A 15162-nucleotide genomic window follows, 5' to 3' on the forward strand; every position below is an offset into this window, starting at 1 on the left:
GAGAGAGAGAGAGAGAGAGAGAGAGAGAGAGAGAGAGAGAGAGAGAGAGAGAGAGAGAGAGAGAGTGTGTGAGAGAGAGTGTGTGTGAGAGTGAGAGAGAGAGATTTTTTTGATTTTTTAAAGTACTTTATTTTGTACTGTATGAAACAAAAAACTTTACATCAAGCCTTTAAAAAAAGACTTTTCATCTTCAAGATTAAAAAAAACAATACAAACAAATAAATAAATAGAGCTTCACATATTCATAATGTTGTTAAAAACCAATTCATCATCAAAGACATCACAAATCACATTTCCATAACACCATTCCTGAGCAAAAACCTCCAAATTTCCCATAGCTTTATAAAACCTGAACTCCAGCCAGACTCTAGCCTTCACATTACAGCACCACACTAACACTGCATCCTGGTCCGGTTTATCTTCCACTCTGTTTCTCCTGTTTACATAGACTGCAAGCTTAGCTTCCCCCACCAGAAAATTAAGCAGTTGCCATTTTTTCCTATTGTCTTTTTTATATCCTGCTCCAAAAATATAACCAATAACAGAAAAGGTTTCACCAAAAAGCCTAAAAACGTCGGTGAGCAGCTCAAACAGCCCTAAAAGCCTGTTACACTCTAAAAACGCATGAAAAACAGTCTCAGTCAACCCACAGAAAGGACATTTATTATCCACCTCTGGGTTGATGATGGAAACAAAAGCGTTCACTGCCACAGCACCATGCAGAATCCTCCACTGAAGGTCAGCCGTTTGTTTTTTTAAAGGAGGTTTATATAAAACTCTCCACACAGGTTGAGTGTCATTACTTGCACACAGCCTACTCCTCCATACAGTGTCCACTCTATTGTTTAGCCATTTCTTATTAATTACTTTGACACAGTTTCTGTACCACGATTTCCTATCCATTTTGTAAAAAGCTGAACCCTTTACAAAAAGTAGAGGACCAGACATTTCTCCCAGTACAGGGCTCAGGTAGATATTTGGAAACTCATCCTGTTTATCTGGTTTTAAAGCTCCACTGCTGTATAATCTAAGCATTCCCAGCTCCTCAACAGTCAACCTCTGTCTCCAGAGATCCAGCACCCTGGTTGCGTAGCGCTGTGACCTCAGGCCCAATAATGAACACACAGCCTGAGCATCCTTTAACTCTGGTCCTGCTGTGTCTGCCAGCCGTCTCAGGCGTACCACTTCGGCAGCACACAGCAGTCCAGTCAGCCCAGGATTTGCACAGTCGCCTATATCCATCCTTGCACCGTGAACAAGAGGCTCCTCAAGTAACCAGTGCAACGATTTAATAGAAGTATTCCTTGTGCACTTGAAAAGTGTCCAACATTTAAAAACCCCCTGATAAAAAGGAGGAAGTGCATTTAACCTTAAAGTCGTCGGGTCTGTTAAAAACAAAGATACATCAAGTCCAAGACTATTTACTTGTCGAAGAATAAAAGAGGCAACTTCTCTCCAAACTAAATCTCTTGGTCCTAACAGATATCGCTGTATGAACTGTAGCCTCAAAGTCGCTGTCCTACTCGCTAAATGAACCAGGCCTTGCCCTCCCTCTTCTCTGGGCAAAAACAAAACACTCTGAGGAACCCAGTGCAGGCGATCCCAAAAGAAATCAACCATCTTTGCCTGCAACCGCACCAACATGCCTGAAGGAGGCTCCACACATGCCAGCTTATGCCACAAGGTAGAAGCCACAAGGTTATTTATTATCAGGACTCTGCCTCTATAGGAAATCTGAGGCAACAGCCATCTCCACTTAAACAGCCTTCCTTCTACTTTCTCCACCACATTCTCCCAATTTTTCTGTACAATCGTGTCATTCCCAAGGTATAGCCCCAAATATTTAAAACCATCCCTTTTCCAGATCATGTTTTGAGGTAACACAGGTAATCTACTATGCCAGTTTCCCACAGCTAACGCCTCACTCTTCCTCCAATTTATTTTGGCAGAAGACACAGCCCTAAAACTGTCAGCAATTCTTTCCAATATATTTACATCGTTTTGATTTTTTACAAAAACAACTACATCATCAGCATAAGCTGACAAAACAATGTTATCCTGGAACCCAGGTATAGCTAACCCCCTCATCTCATTTCTCAATGATTGTAACATGGGTTCCAATGAAATTGCATATAACATGCCAGAAAGAGCGCAGCCTTGCCTAATACCCCTCTGTACCTCAAAAGGAGCACATAGAGAACCATTGAATTTTAACACACTCTCAATGTTCTGATACAAAACTTTCACCATAGCAATGAGACCATCGCTGAACCCAAAACTCTTCATAACACTCCAGAGATAATTGTGCTCAACGCGGTCAAATGCTTTCTCCTGATCTATTGAAATAAGAGCAGTATTCAATCCCAATGAATCAGAGACACCCAAAACATCACGAATTAAATATACATTATCTAATATTGACCTGCCAGGTACACAATACGTCTGATCACGATGTATGATCTGATCCATCACTTCTCTCAGACGGTTTGCTAAGGTCTTTGACAAAATCTTATATTCACTGCATAATATTGACACAGGCCTCCAATTCCTTATGTCCTGCAAAGACCCCTTTTTTGGCAGTAAGGTTATCACTGCCCTGCGACACGAAAGCGGCAACGCACCCTCAGCCAGACTTTCATTGAATACCTCGAGAAGGTCGTCTTTCACAATGTCCCAAAAGGCTTTGTAAAACTCCACCGTCAAACCGTCAATACCAGGGGCTTTCCCGCCACCCATGCTCTGTAAGGCAGAATAGAGCTCCGACGAGTCCAAAGGTCTTTCCAGCAGCACATTCGACTCCCGTGATACTGTGGGCAATCCTTCACAAAAAGACTGTAGAAGGACATCATTGTCAGTGTACTCACTGCTATACAAAGCAGAATAAAACTCAACGGCCCGTCTCCGGATCTGACTGGCATCAGTGATGTCCTGCCCTGTCTCTGACAGAAGAGAGTGAATGAATTTATTCTGTCCATTCTTCTTTTCCAGACCGAAGAAGTAACTGGAAGGCACATCCATAGCATTGACATTCATAAATCTAGACCTTAACAAAGCTCCTTGAGCCTTCACACCTAGCAGGTCAGCTAAAGCCATTTTTTTTTTATTAAGGACTTCAAACTGTCCTTGATTTCCTGTGGACCCAAACATTTTCTCAAGGTCCACTATCTCAGTCTCCAAATCTCTCATGGAGGTAGTGATGTCTCTAGTCACATTGAGAGTGTGTTGTTGACAAAGCATTTTAATTTCTACTTTGCCACAGTCCCACCACTGCCTAAGAGAAGAGAACTCATTCTTCCTACTCCTAAACAGGACCCAAAAAAAACTAAAAACATCCCTAAAATCCTTTTCATGGAGCAAAGCTGAATTAAAATGCCAATATGCACTTCTAGGCACCAGATTCTTAATAAAGACATTGCACATTACCAATGAATGGTCTGTAAAACCAACAGGCAATATTTTACACATTTTAAAAACATTAAAATGATGTTTAAAACAATAAAAACGGTCAAGTCTAGCTAAGGAGACAACATTATCCCTACAATGAGACCATGTATACTGGCGCTCATTCCCATGAAACCTCCTCCACACATCAACCAAGCCGTGTGTGTGTACAAGCTTTCTTAATGCACTTTGAGAAGCTGGATGGGGTTCATTATGATTCCTGTCTAAACTGTTATTCTCTGTGCAATTGAAATCTCCAGAAAAAAATAAGAAATCATCCGGACTAAAATCGGACAATTTAGTACACACTATATCTAAAAAAGCCTTTCTTTCAGGCCCTTTAGAAGGAGCATAAATATTCAATAAAACCACATTAAATGTTTCAAAATGTGCTTTCACTACAATGAACCTACCCTCTACAACATGTTCTACAGTATAGGAAGCAGGAATAAAACGTTTTGAGAATAAAAAACCAACTCCACTACTAATTGTAGTATTATGACTCAACACTAAATCACCTTCCCATTCTTTCCTCCATTCTACCTCATTTACTTTATCACTGTGTGTCTCCTGCATAAAAAGAACATCAATGTGTTTTAACTTGACCAGTTCAAACAGCGTTGCACGTTTTCTCACATCTCTTGCCCCATTCAAGTTCAAAGTTCCAACCTTAAAATGTTCCATGGAGAGAAGAGGAGTGACTAAAACGCACAATAACAATAAATTAAAAGTTGCCCCTTGTTTTCCTTTCATAAATTTGTTTTCTGACCTTTGGCAGTAATTTCCTTAGTCTATACACTTCCTGCTTAGTAAAGCTGTTATTTCCCATGTGAAACCTGACAGACGTATAGAAAGCCTCTGTATCAGTAATATGTTCCTCTATTTTGAAGCCCCGAACATTCTTGTTTTCCTGTAGCAAAGTTTTGATGGTTTTGACTGACAGTGATTTTCTGTTTTGTGACTTCTTTATCTCAGACATGTCACTACAATCTGACGCATACTCCTCACTATCACTCTGGTCTGACTGTGAAGTCATTCCTTTGCGTTCATGAGGTGCAGATTGTGAAACATCCTCATCTTCCATTTCCACCTCATTAGTCTGGTCAATAACTCCCGCACTGCTTCCACACAAACCACTGCTACTCTCCTGTGTTTTCCCCCCAGACACAGCAGCACTGTATGTTTGTTTCTCCGAGGCCCCTTCCAGCTGCAGTTCTCCTGTAGCCCTGTCTGTCTGTTTCACACAGGCCCCTTCTACCTGCATCTCACTTGTAGTACTGTCTGTCTGTTTCTCACAGGCCCCTTCTTCCTGTAGCTCACCTTTAGCACTGTCAGTCTCAGCTGGATTATCCCTAGCCACCTCTGTTTGTATCTCAACTGTAGCACTGTCTACAGCTGCTTCTTTAACCCCAACCACTTCTGTCTGTAGCTCCCCTGTAGCACTTTCAGCAGCAGCTGGTTTAAAACTGGCCACTTCCGTCTGTAGCTCCCCTGTAGCACTTTCTGCAGTAGCTGGTTCAACCCTGGCCACTTCTGTCTGTAGCTCCCCTGTAGCACTTTCTGCAGCAGCCGGTTTAACCCTGGCCAATTCTTCCTGTAGCTCCCCTGCAGCCCTGTCTGTCTCAGCTGGGTTATCCCTGGCCACCTCTGCTTGTATCTCAACTGTAGCCCCGTCTACAGCAGCTGGTTCTTCCCTAGCCACTCTTGACTGTCCCCTACCACTAATTTCTAAAACCACAGTCTCATTATTTGACGGTTCTCTTCCTTGCCCACTAGTTCCCTCCCCAAGGTCTGCATGCGCATCTTGAGCTTGCTTCTTAGGGCATGCTTTAATTACATGCCCCCCCCCCCCACACCCAAAGCACTTCATGGTCTCTGATGATGCAAACAATACATAATCAAAATCTTCCACTTTAACATGGAATCTCATATTGAACTCATCATTCCTGTTATTCAGAATCATATACAAAAAACGTCTATGAGAAACAACATGTCTCAACAAAGGTGATTTGCATCCTGTAAGCACCTTCTTAATGGGAGAAACTATCTTTCCATGTCTGGACAGTTCTTTTATCAGAAACTCATCAGAGATGAATGGTGGTACATTAGACAACGTGATTTTAGTTGATGGTTGCGCAAGTGGCAACACGGGAACGTGCAGGTCCCGAACAATAATACCACGTTCAATTGCTGCATTCACTTTCTCAACTCGATCGAGAAAGATTACCACAGCAGAATTCATTTTCCCTGCAGACTTAATACTGTTGTAACCAACAACTTTACCTACCGCTAAACTAACCTCTTCAACTGAGCAGGGGAACACGGTGCCAATCTTAATGCCGTGTTTCCTACTCAATTTGTTCAAATCAGCCATCCTGCGCGCCCGGTGTCTTGCCGACCAGCCCCAACTGGTCGGCTTTGGCCAAACGGACTGAGAACAAACCTCTAAACTCCGTTTAACACAACAACACACACTACAACAGCAACCTAACAATAAATAAGTAACACTCTAATTCACAACTTGACAAAACAACATATAAATAGAAAAGATAGAAAAAGTTAGAAACTCACTCACACGCAGTCTCACCAAACTCCGAATCTCCGCTCCACTCACACGCATGCGCACAGGAGAGAGAGAGAGAGAGAGAGAGAGAGAGAGAGAGAGAGAGAGAGAGAGAGAGAGAGAGAGAGAGAGAGAGAGAGAGAGAGAGAGAGAGAGAGAGCGAGTGCGAGTGAGAGTGAGAGAGAAGGGGTGAGAGAGATAGAGTGTGTGAGAGTGAGAGAGAGAGAGAGGATGAGAGAGAGAGAGTGTGTGAGAGTGAGAGAGAGAGAGAGGGGGCGTGAGAGAGAGGGTGTGTGAGAGAGAGAGAGAGAGTGTGAGAGAGAGAGTGCGTGTGAGTGTGTGAGAGAGAGAGACTTTCTTTTTTTGACTTTTGATATTCTTTATTAAAACAAAAAAATGGCCAGTAGAGACAAAAACCTCACAACATCTTCATAAAACCAACCTTCACACACACACATGCACACACACACACACACACACACACACACACACACACACACACACACACACACACACACACACACACACACACACACACACACACACACACACACACACACACACACACACACACACACACACACACACACACACACACACACACACACACACACACACACACACACACACACACACACACACACTCTCACTCACTCTCACACCATCCCCTTAACAATTGTGTGTATTGAGCCGTACTGTATTGTACCCATTCTGCAATCTGTTAATAACATTTTCAATCAATCAATTCAATCAATCAATCAAACTCATTCTTAAATGTATATCAGCATTGTTCCACAAGTTAACCCGAACAATAGAAATACACCTCCTTTTAATCCCTTTCTTAGCTTTTTAAACAGTAAATTTACAAATGTCTCTCAAATCATATTGTCTTTCATGTATTGAAAAAACCTTTGCACACCGCCCGGGAGTAACTTTGCTTTAGCTCTGTACATTATTTGCATAATTTTATAATAAACCAAATCATTAAATTTCATAACATGTGACTTTATAAACAGTGGATTTGTGTGGTCATAGTAACCAGCCTTATGAAGGCTCCGAATGGCCCGCTTTAGCAGGAAGACTCTTTACAGTATTTTTAAATGTCAACGCCCATACTCCACAGAGTAAGATATGTAAGGAAGTATAAGTGAGCAGTAAATTATGTGCAAGGCTTTATAGTTTAATATATCCTTACATTTATACAAGATTGCTACTGACTTGGATATTTTCCCTTGAATATAGTTAACATGTTTTTTCCATGTACATTTCTGATCATTATATGATTTTCTGTACCCGCAAAAAGCTAAAACAAAAGGCCGGCTGTCACAAAACAGTCTCATCTATGGACCTCAAAACCTACTCTAGAGAGGCCTTTCTTTAACCAAGAACTGGAGAGCATGGACTGGTCAGATGAGCTCAGTGGTACACAGGTTGAAGAAACATGGCTTGGATTCAAAACCAAATTCACAACAATACTTAACAACATGGCACCCCTAAGAACCACCAGGGTTAAAAATCGCGCTGAGCCATGGACGCACACTGAAATACTGACCTTTATGAAAACCAGAGACAAAAAATGCTCTGAACTTCATAAAAGTCAGACAAAGCTTTCCAAAAGCTCAAACAGTGAACTCCAAGCCCACGTGGTTGAAAAAAAAATTCAAAGAAACAGACTAAGAAATGACGTAAACACCATGATCAAAACCGCAAAAAAAAAATTTCATCAATGACAAAACTGAGGAAAACAAAAACAAACCACGTGAACTTTTGAAATGACTCAATAATCAACTAGGCTGCAGTAAAAAACTTAAAACCGGATTCTCAAACATAAACATAAAGACGGACAACACGCTCATCACAGACAAGCTGGATGTAGCCAATTACTTAAAAAAAATTCCTCACAAACATAGCCACAACACTGGTAAACAAACTACCCTCCCACTCAGGGCATTATGGGGTAGAACACAATAGCATACTACAAACACCTAGGGGTCCGCAAAGACAACTTCAAACTGGAAATGGTAACAACAGATGAGGTACTCAAAAAACTGAGCGCCCTCCAACCTAACAAGGCCACTGGCCATGACAACATCCCCTCCAAATTCCTCAGAGACTCAGCAGCCGCCATCACCCCAGTCATCACACACATAATAAACCTCTCCATAAAACAGGGACACGTCCCCAAGGACTTCAAAATTGCGAGAGTGACCCCTCTGCACAAAAAGGGCAGCAAATTAGACCCAGTCAACTACCGCCCTGTTTCTATTCTTACCTCCATCTCGAAAGTCATGGAAAAAATGGTCTACGAACAGGTAGAAAAGTACCTAGCGGAAAAAAATCTAATCTACGAATTCCAATCTGGCTTCAGAACATCCCACTCCACTGACACATGCCTTCTCTATTTGAACGACCACATCAAACAAGAGGTGGACGCGGGCAAATACTGCGGCATGGTCATGCTGGACCTACAAAAGGCCTTCGACACTGTCAATCACTCCATTCTGATTGACAAGCTAAAAGCAATTGGTTTTGATAGTTTATCAGTGAGCTGGATGCAATCCTACCTTGAGGGGAGAGAACAGATGGTGGAGGTAAACTGTACTCTATCCCCCCCCCCTCACAGTGAGCTGTGGTGTTCCACAAGGAAGCATACTAGGACCGCTACTGTTCCTAATTTATGCAAATGACATGTCGTCAGCTTGTGACTGCAACTTGTTCTTGTTCGCGGACGACTCAGCCCTGCTGGTCTCTGACAAGAACAAGTTACAGGTTGAAAAAACACTCAGCTCAGAACTCGGCAGAATCTGCACCTGGCTCGCTGATAACAAACTATCATTACACCTCGGTAAAACAGAGTCCATTCTCTTCGGATCAAATAACAAACTCAGAAAGACCGACGGCTTCTCAGTTACAGTGGGTGACAATATCAGTCAACCAACGAACTAGATTCTTGTACCGGATCTCCTCTCTGGTAAACAAGAATACCCTGAAGACTCTGGCAGGAGCACTTATTCAAGGGTACTACGACTATGCTTGCACCTCATGGTACTAAACCAAAGGTCAGTGAATACCACGACCACCACACCAGAGGAAGCTCAACAAATCATGTTAAACCCAGATTCGGCTCAAACAAGGGACTAAACACGTTTCGCAATTATGCCACATCAATGTGGAACGCCCTACCCAAAGCTGTAAAGGAATGTGAATCCCTACCCACATTCAAAACCGCTCATAAAGAGCACCTACGGGAGGCTGCAATTCGAAACTGGCCACCATAAATGTCTAAACACCCCCACCCCCACCCCTCCTAATAGACAGTCTCCTCCCCACCGTATGTATATATTCTCTCCCCACCGTATGTATATTTCTCTCCCACCCACCCACCCCCTCCTAATGTACAGTCTCCTCCCCACCGTATGTATATATTCTCTCCCCACCGTATGTATATTTCTCTCCCACCCACCCACCCACCCCCTCCTAATGTACAGTCTCCTCCCCATCATATGTATATACTCTCTGTCAGGATCTATGGGTAACAGTACTGTATATTTGCATATTGTATATGTCACAAATGTAACAGTACTATATACCTGTATGTCATGTATGTCCCTATGCCATAAATGTCATGATGTCATGTATGTTGTGTATGTCAGAAATGTCACTATGAATTGAAAATGGGGGACCCTGAACAACGTTATTATGTAATGTACAGCAATGAAACCCAGTAACTCTTTTGTCTGTCCATATCTCTGTCTGTCCTTCGTCCAGGCCCACAGGGAGGACATACAACGCAAGTTTGATGCCTTAAGAGACAGCTGTGCGGTAGGCCTCTCATACTTTCTCTTTCCAAGAACATGGAAATCCATAAATCATTAAAATCCCATTTGAATCATCCGATATGATCAGCTTCTTATCTGCTTAACATTGTTTAAATCTACAGTATACAGCCCTATGTCTTCTTGTTCCCAGAAAAGAAAAAAGAACAATCCCATACATTCAAAATGTATGTGGATTTTCCTCCATCATCAAACCTCAAACGATCCTCTGCGTCTTTGAAAACATAAGGCCTCCTTCTAACAGCTGCTGTTCTTCCTTTATTTTTTTGGTCCACGTTATGAAAAATGTATACTAGCTAGCTACTCTACTCTAGCTACAATTCCCATCGCTCTTTGCTGGTGAAGTGTGTGCGTGTGACTAGTAATAACCCTGTGGACATTTGGTTCTAATGTTTACAGGGATTTGAGGCACCTTCTACATCAGCCATCACCAGCGAGAAAGATAATGGTTTCTCTTTATCCCTTTTCCCTCGTTTCAAGACACTTCCACTCACCAGAGGCTCAGAAAGCATCCTATATTCTGCCAAAGTTCAGCGGCAAACATAAAGCCACTCTGCAGCGCTGCACTGGCGCTGCACTGATGGCTGCCTTTCTGATCGCTCCGTCGAGACTGTGCTTTCTTTTGTTAATTTTTATAGTATTAGGAGTTTTATTCGCACCAACTGTTGGTGCATTATATGTGTATGACCGTCAGTCAATCATTGACATTGGATTAAGGAAAACTTACCGATTGGATTGCTCTCTGGATCGGATCGCTGAACAGCAGAAATGGCCCGCCGAGATCCTTTGTTATGGCCATGGCCAAGACCAGGAGAAGCCGCCGCGAAGACGTGGAAAGAGAGCCGGGGTCCGAAACAGACTGAGGTCCAAACGACACAGAACCACATTGCCCAGCATATTGTTGGCCAATGTGCAATCGATAGGAAATAAACTCAACGACATCAGAGCACGGATCCAATTCCAGAGGGACATTCGGGATTGTAACGTCCTCTGTTTCACAGAAACTTGGCTGAGTCCAGATGTCCCGAATCACGCAATAGAACCGGCAGACCACTTCTTCGTTCTCCGCAAGGACCGGACGGCAGAAGAGTCACTAAAGAAGAAAGGAGGCGGCATTGCCTTTGTATTGGCCGACTGTCATTCCTCTGTGTGCTGATAGTCGTCCACGATGCACCCGCTATTGCCTTTTTTACACTGTACCAAAGTTGGTGATGTTAAATGAGTTGAATGTCCACAGTTGCTTCTCTTACGGTGTACAGGGTTTATTGTTGTCCAAATGAAAGTGATAATGAATTAAAGGTTTGACAGAACAGTTGTCAGTTGCTCCGTGCTCGGTTCCAACAGTATAACAGTGTTTGAAAGTAAGTCCTCAGCAGGTGCATAAGATTAAGTTGATCACCTTGGCCATTTATAGTTATTGGGCTGCAATGGGTGGTGAGCCCTCTAGTGGCCAAACAGTCTAAAGGTTCTAATGTATACATATAATACAATATAATGGTTCAGTGCATGGTTCTAATATATATATATATAATATAATATATATATATAATAATAATAATATATAAATCCACCAAGTCGGTTTCTGCCTCTACAGCCTTCATGATAAACAAGGAGTGGTGCGATTTAGGCAACACAAAGGAACTGTCTAACCACTGCTCCCCAGACCTGGAGTTTATCACGATAAAATGTCGACCCTTCTTCCTCCCAAGAGAGTTAACGTCCATCATCCTCATCGGAGTGTACATTCCACCACACGCGAACACTGGGGTCGCACTTTCAAAACTTCACGACGAGGTAAACAAACTCCAGACAGCTAATGTTGACGCTGCCATTTTGGTTCTGGGTGATTTCAACAGCGCGCGTCTTAAAAAGGTGTTGCCGAATTTCTATCAGCATGTGACCTGTCCCACCAGAGGCGAGAACATATTAGACCATGTATACTCGCAATTTAAGAATGGGTACAAGTCACAGGCTCTTAGTCCATTCGGTAAAAGCGATCACGCCGCCATCTTCCTTTTGCCAAAGTACAAACAAAGTCTCAAGCGAACGCCGGTGGTCTCGCGAGAGGTTAAGCGTTGGGCCGTGACGTCAGAGGAGTCACTCCAAGCTGCACTTGGATGCACAGACTGGAGTGTATTCCGTGATAACACAGCCAATATTAACGAATACACCGAAACGGTGATTGACTATGTCTGTACTCTGGTAGAAGAAACAATCCCCTCCACCAAAATTAAAATCTACCCAAATCAAAAGCCCTGGGTAGACAAATCCGTCCGTGAGGCTCTGAAAGTGCGCACATCAGCATACAACACCGGGCTGGTGACAGGGCAACATGGAAGAACACAAGATGGCAAGATACAACGTCAGGAGAGCAGTAATAGAGGCAAAACGGCGTTACAGGGATAAAGTTGAACTTCAGTTTGAACAGGCTGACTCTAGAGGCATGTGGCAGGGCCTCAGAACAATGACAGACTACAAAGGCACCCCCCTCAAACTGAACAGTGACATCTCCTTAGCAAATGATCTCAATTCCTTCTATGCGAGGTTTGAGGCTGTGAATAACAACACCAGCCTACAAACCACGGCAATGGGGGGGGGGGGGGGGGGGTCTGCTGATGGAGACTCAGTGTTCAGGGTAACAGAGCATGAGGTGAGACGGATCTTTAAAAAAGTGAATATCAGGAAGGCAGCAGGACCGGACGGCATCCCCGGCCGCGTCCTAAAAGTCTGTGCCGACCAACTGGCCCCGGTATTCACTGACATCTTCAACCTGTCCTTGGAACAGGCTGTCATCCCCACCTGTCTGAAGAAGTCCACCATCATCCCTGTACCCAAAAAATCTACGCCCGCTTGCCTCAACGACTACCACCCTGTAGCCCTCACCTCCATAGCCATGAAGTGCTTTGAGAAGCTAGTGAAGGGCTACATCTGTTCCTCCCTCCCCATCAACCTGGACCCTCTGCAATTTGCATATCGCCCCAACAGGTCCACGGAGGACGCCATAGCCCATGTGCTGCACACAGCAGCATCACACCTGGACAAGAGGCAGGGGAACTATGTGAGAATGCTGTTCATCGACTACAGCTCAGCATTCAATACCATAGTCCCCTCCAAACTCATAGCCAAGCTCAGGGACCTGGGCTTGAACTATGACCTCTGCCAGTGGGTCTTGGACTTCCTGACGGGCAGACCCCAGGTGGTAAGAGCCGGCAACTGCACCTCCTCATCCATCACGCTCAACATAGGGGCCCCCCAGGGCTGTGTTCTGAGCCCCCTCCTCTACTCCCTGTACACACATGACTGCGTAGCACAGCGGAACAACAACACCATCATCAAATTTGCTGATGACACAGTAGTGGTGGGCCTGATCTCTGCCAACGACGAAAGGGCCTACCTGGAAGAGGTAGAGAACCTGTCACAGTGGTGTCAGGAGAACTGCCTCTCCCTGAACGTCAGCAAAACAAAAGAGATGATTGTGGACTTCAGGAGGTCGGGGGTCAAGGACTACAGCCCCCTCAGCATCGACGGGGCACCGGTTGAGAGAGTGAACAGTTTCAAGTACCTCGGAGCCCACATATCCGAGGACTTGACATGGACCACACACATTGACAGTGTTGTGAAGAAGGCACGACAACGCCTCTACTTCCTCAGGCGCCTAAGGAAGTTCCAAGTCAGTCAGAAGATCCTTAGGAACTTCTACTCATGTACAATAGAGAGCATCCTGACCGGCAACATCACCTCCTGGTTTGGGAATAGCACTGCACAAGACCGTAGCAGACTACAAAGAGTGACACGTTCAGCCGAACGCACAATTGGAGGGGGGCTTCCCACCCTCCAGAACATTTACAACAAGCGGTGCAAGGGGAAGGCTAAGAGAATTATTAAGGACTCGAGCCACCCGAACAACTGCCTCTTTGAACTGCTGCGGTCAGGCAAGCGATACCGGAGTCTTAAGGCGAGCACAGAAAGACTCAGAAGAAGCTTCTATCCCCAGGCCATCAGGCTGCTAAACAAACAATAATCACTATGCAACAACCATCAAATGCACACAGCACACACACCCACACGCACACACTCACTCAAACAAACAACACACTGCAGCACCCACTCTCCACACTTTAGATCACACAAACACACTTACACTTTATATTTATTGATAAAGGATTTGCACTACAACTCGTACACCTACTGTGAATTGTACCTAAATTGCGCCTCGTCCCATTTCTCCATTTCTGCCTTGCACTATATAGTATTGTATATTAGTACACTGCACAGTATTGTATATTGTATGGTAACTACGTCTATTCTGCATCGAACATTGTACATATGTCTAAACTGAACACTGTGACCTCATTTTTTTTACTTCTAATTTTACTATGTTATTTTATTTCATACTTATCTTGTCTTGCACAGTCTCTGGAGCGCAACAGTAAGAAGCATTTTGTATAAAAGTATTCTGTACTTCTGTATGACAACTATTAAAGAAACTTGAAACTTGAAACTTGAAACTAATTATTATTATTTTTATTTTATTTTTATTTTCCAATATTCGAAACGTACAAAATGACAATACAGAGACATTTACAGGACAGTAACAACAACAATAACATCTGGGTATATATATATATATATATACGCCTATGGTAAATCCGTTGTAAATATGTAAAATAAAGTAATAAAGGCACCTTTATGTAAACAAACAGCCACTCTATTTGTACATTCGGTGCCAAACACGTTAGCTCTGGGGAAAAATAACCCTGTTAACATTAGGTGGACGTCGCTGTGCGCTGTTCTAACACCACAACGATTTGGAACATGGAAAAAGGTGATTTTGACATGATGATTGAGGGAGCCAGAGATGTGCTGTGTTATAGAACTTCAGGCTAACAGACAAGCAACTTGTGATAGGGATGGTCCACATTTGAAAGAAACGTATGTACCGTGTTTGTTCCAAACCGAGTCCTTTTAGTACGCACAAAAAGCACTTGCATCAAGGTTTTGTTTTTTAAGATAAGATATTCTTTAAAATCCCTTTAATGGTATTGTGGGTCTGACTTACTGTCTTTGTAACCAGGCTTTTCATTTGCTGTGTATCCCACTAGTGTTGTTGACAGATAGCATTGTGCGTATTTGTATTTGTACTGATTCATGTAGCTCTGGACACAATTTACTTTGGACGGCGAGGCCACTCTGTGCATTGGGACAACAGAACGAGGGGAGGAGATATGGAGTCTCACCAGGGCCTATACTGCATCCATCCGTTCATCCACTTCCTCCTTGTTTAGTTTCTTGCCGCCGTCAGACTTCCTCCGGAGAGGAAGC

General features: G+C 43.5%; 1 protein-coding gene across 1 annotated transcript in view; it reads left to right on the forward strand.

Moving 5' to 3' along the window:
• The window catches only part of citb (citron rho-interacting serine/threonine kinase b), a gene marked incomplete at both ends in the record, with an annotated part of 154664 nt that overhangs the window by 43488 nt on the left and 96014 nt on the right, over positions 1-15162 (forward strand).

This window comes from Notolepis coatsorum (assembly GCF_963971535.1).
Source record: "Notolepis coatsorum genome assembly, chromosome: 1".
Classification (NCBI taxonomy): domain Eukaryota; kingdom Metazoa; phylum Chordata; class Actinopteri; order Aulopiformes; family Paralepididae; genus Notolepis; species Notolepis coatsorum.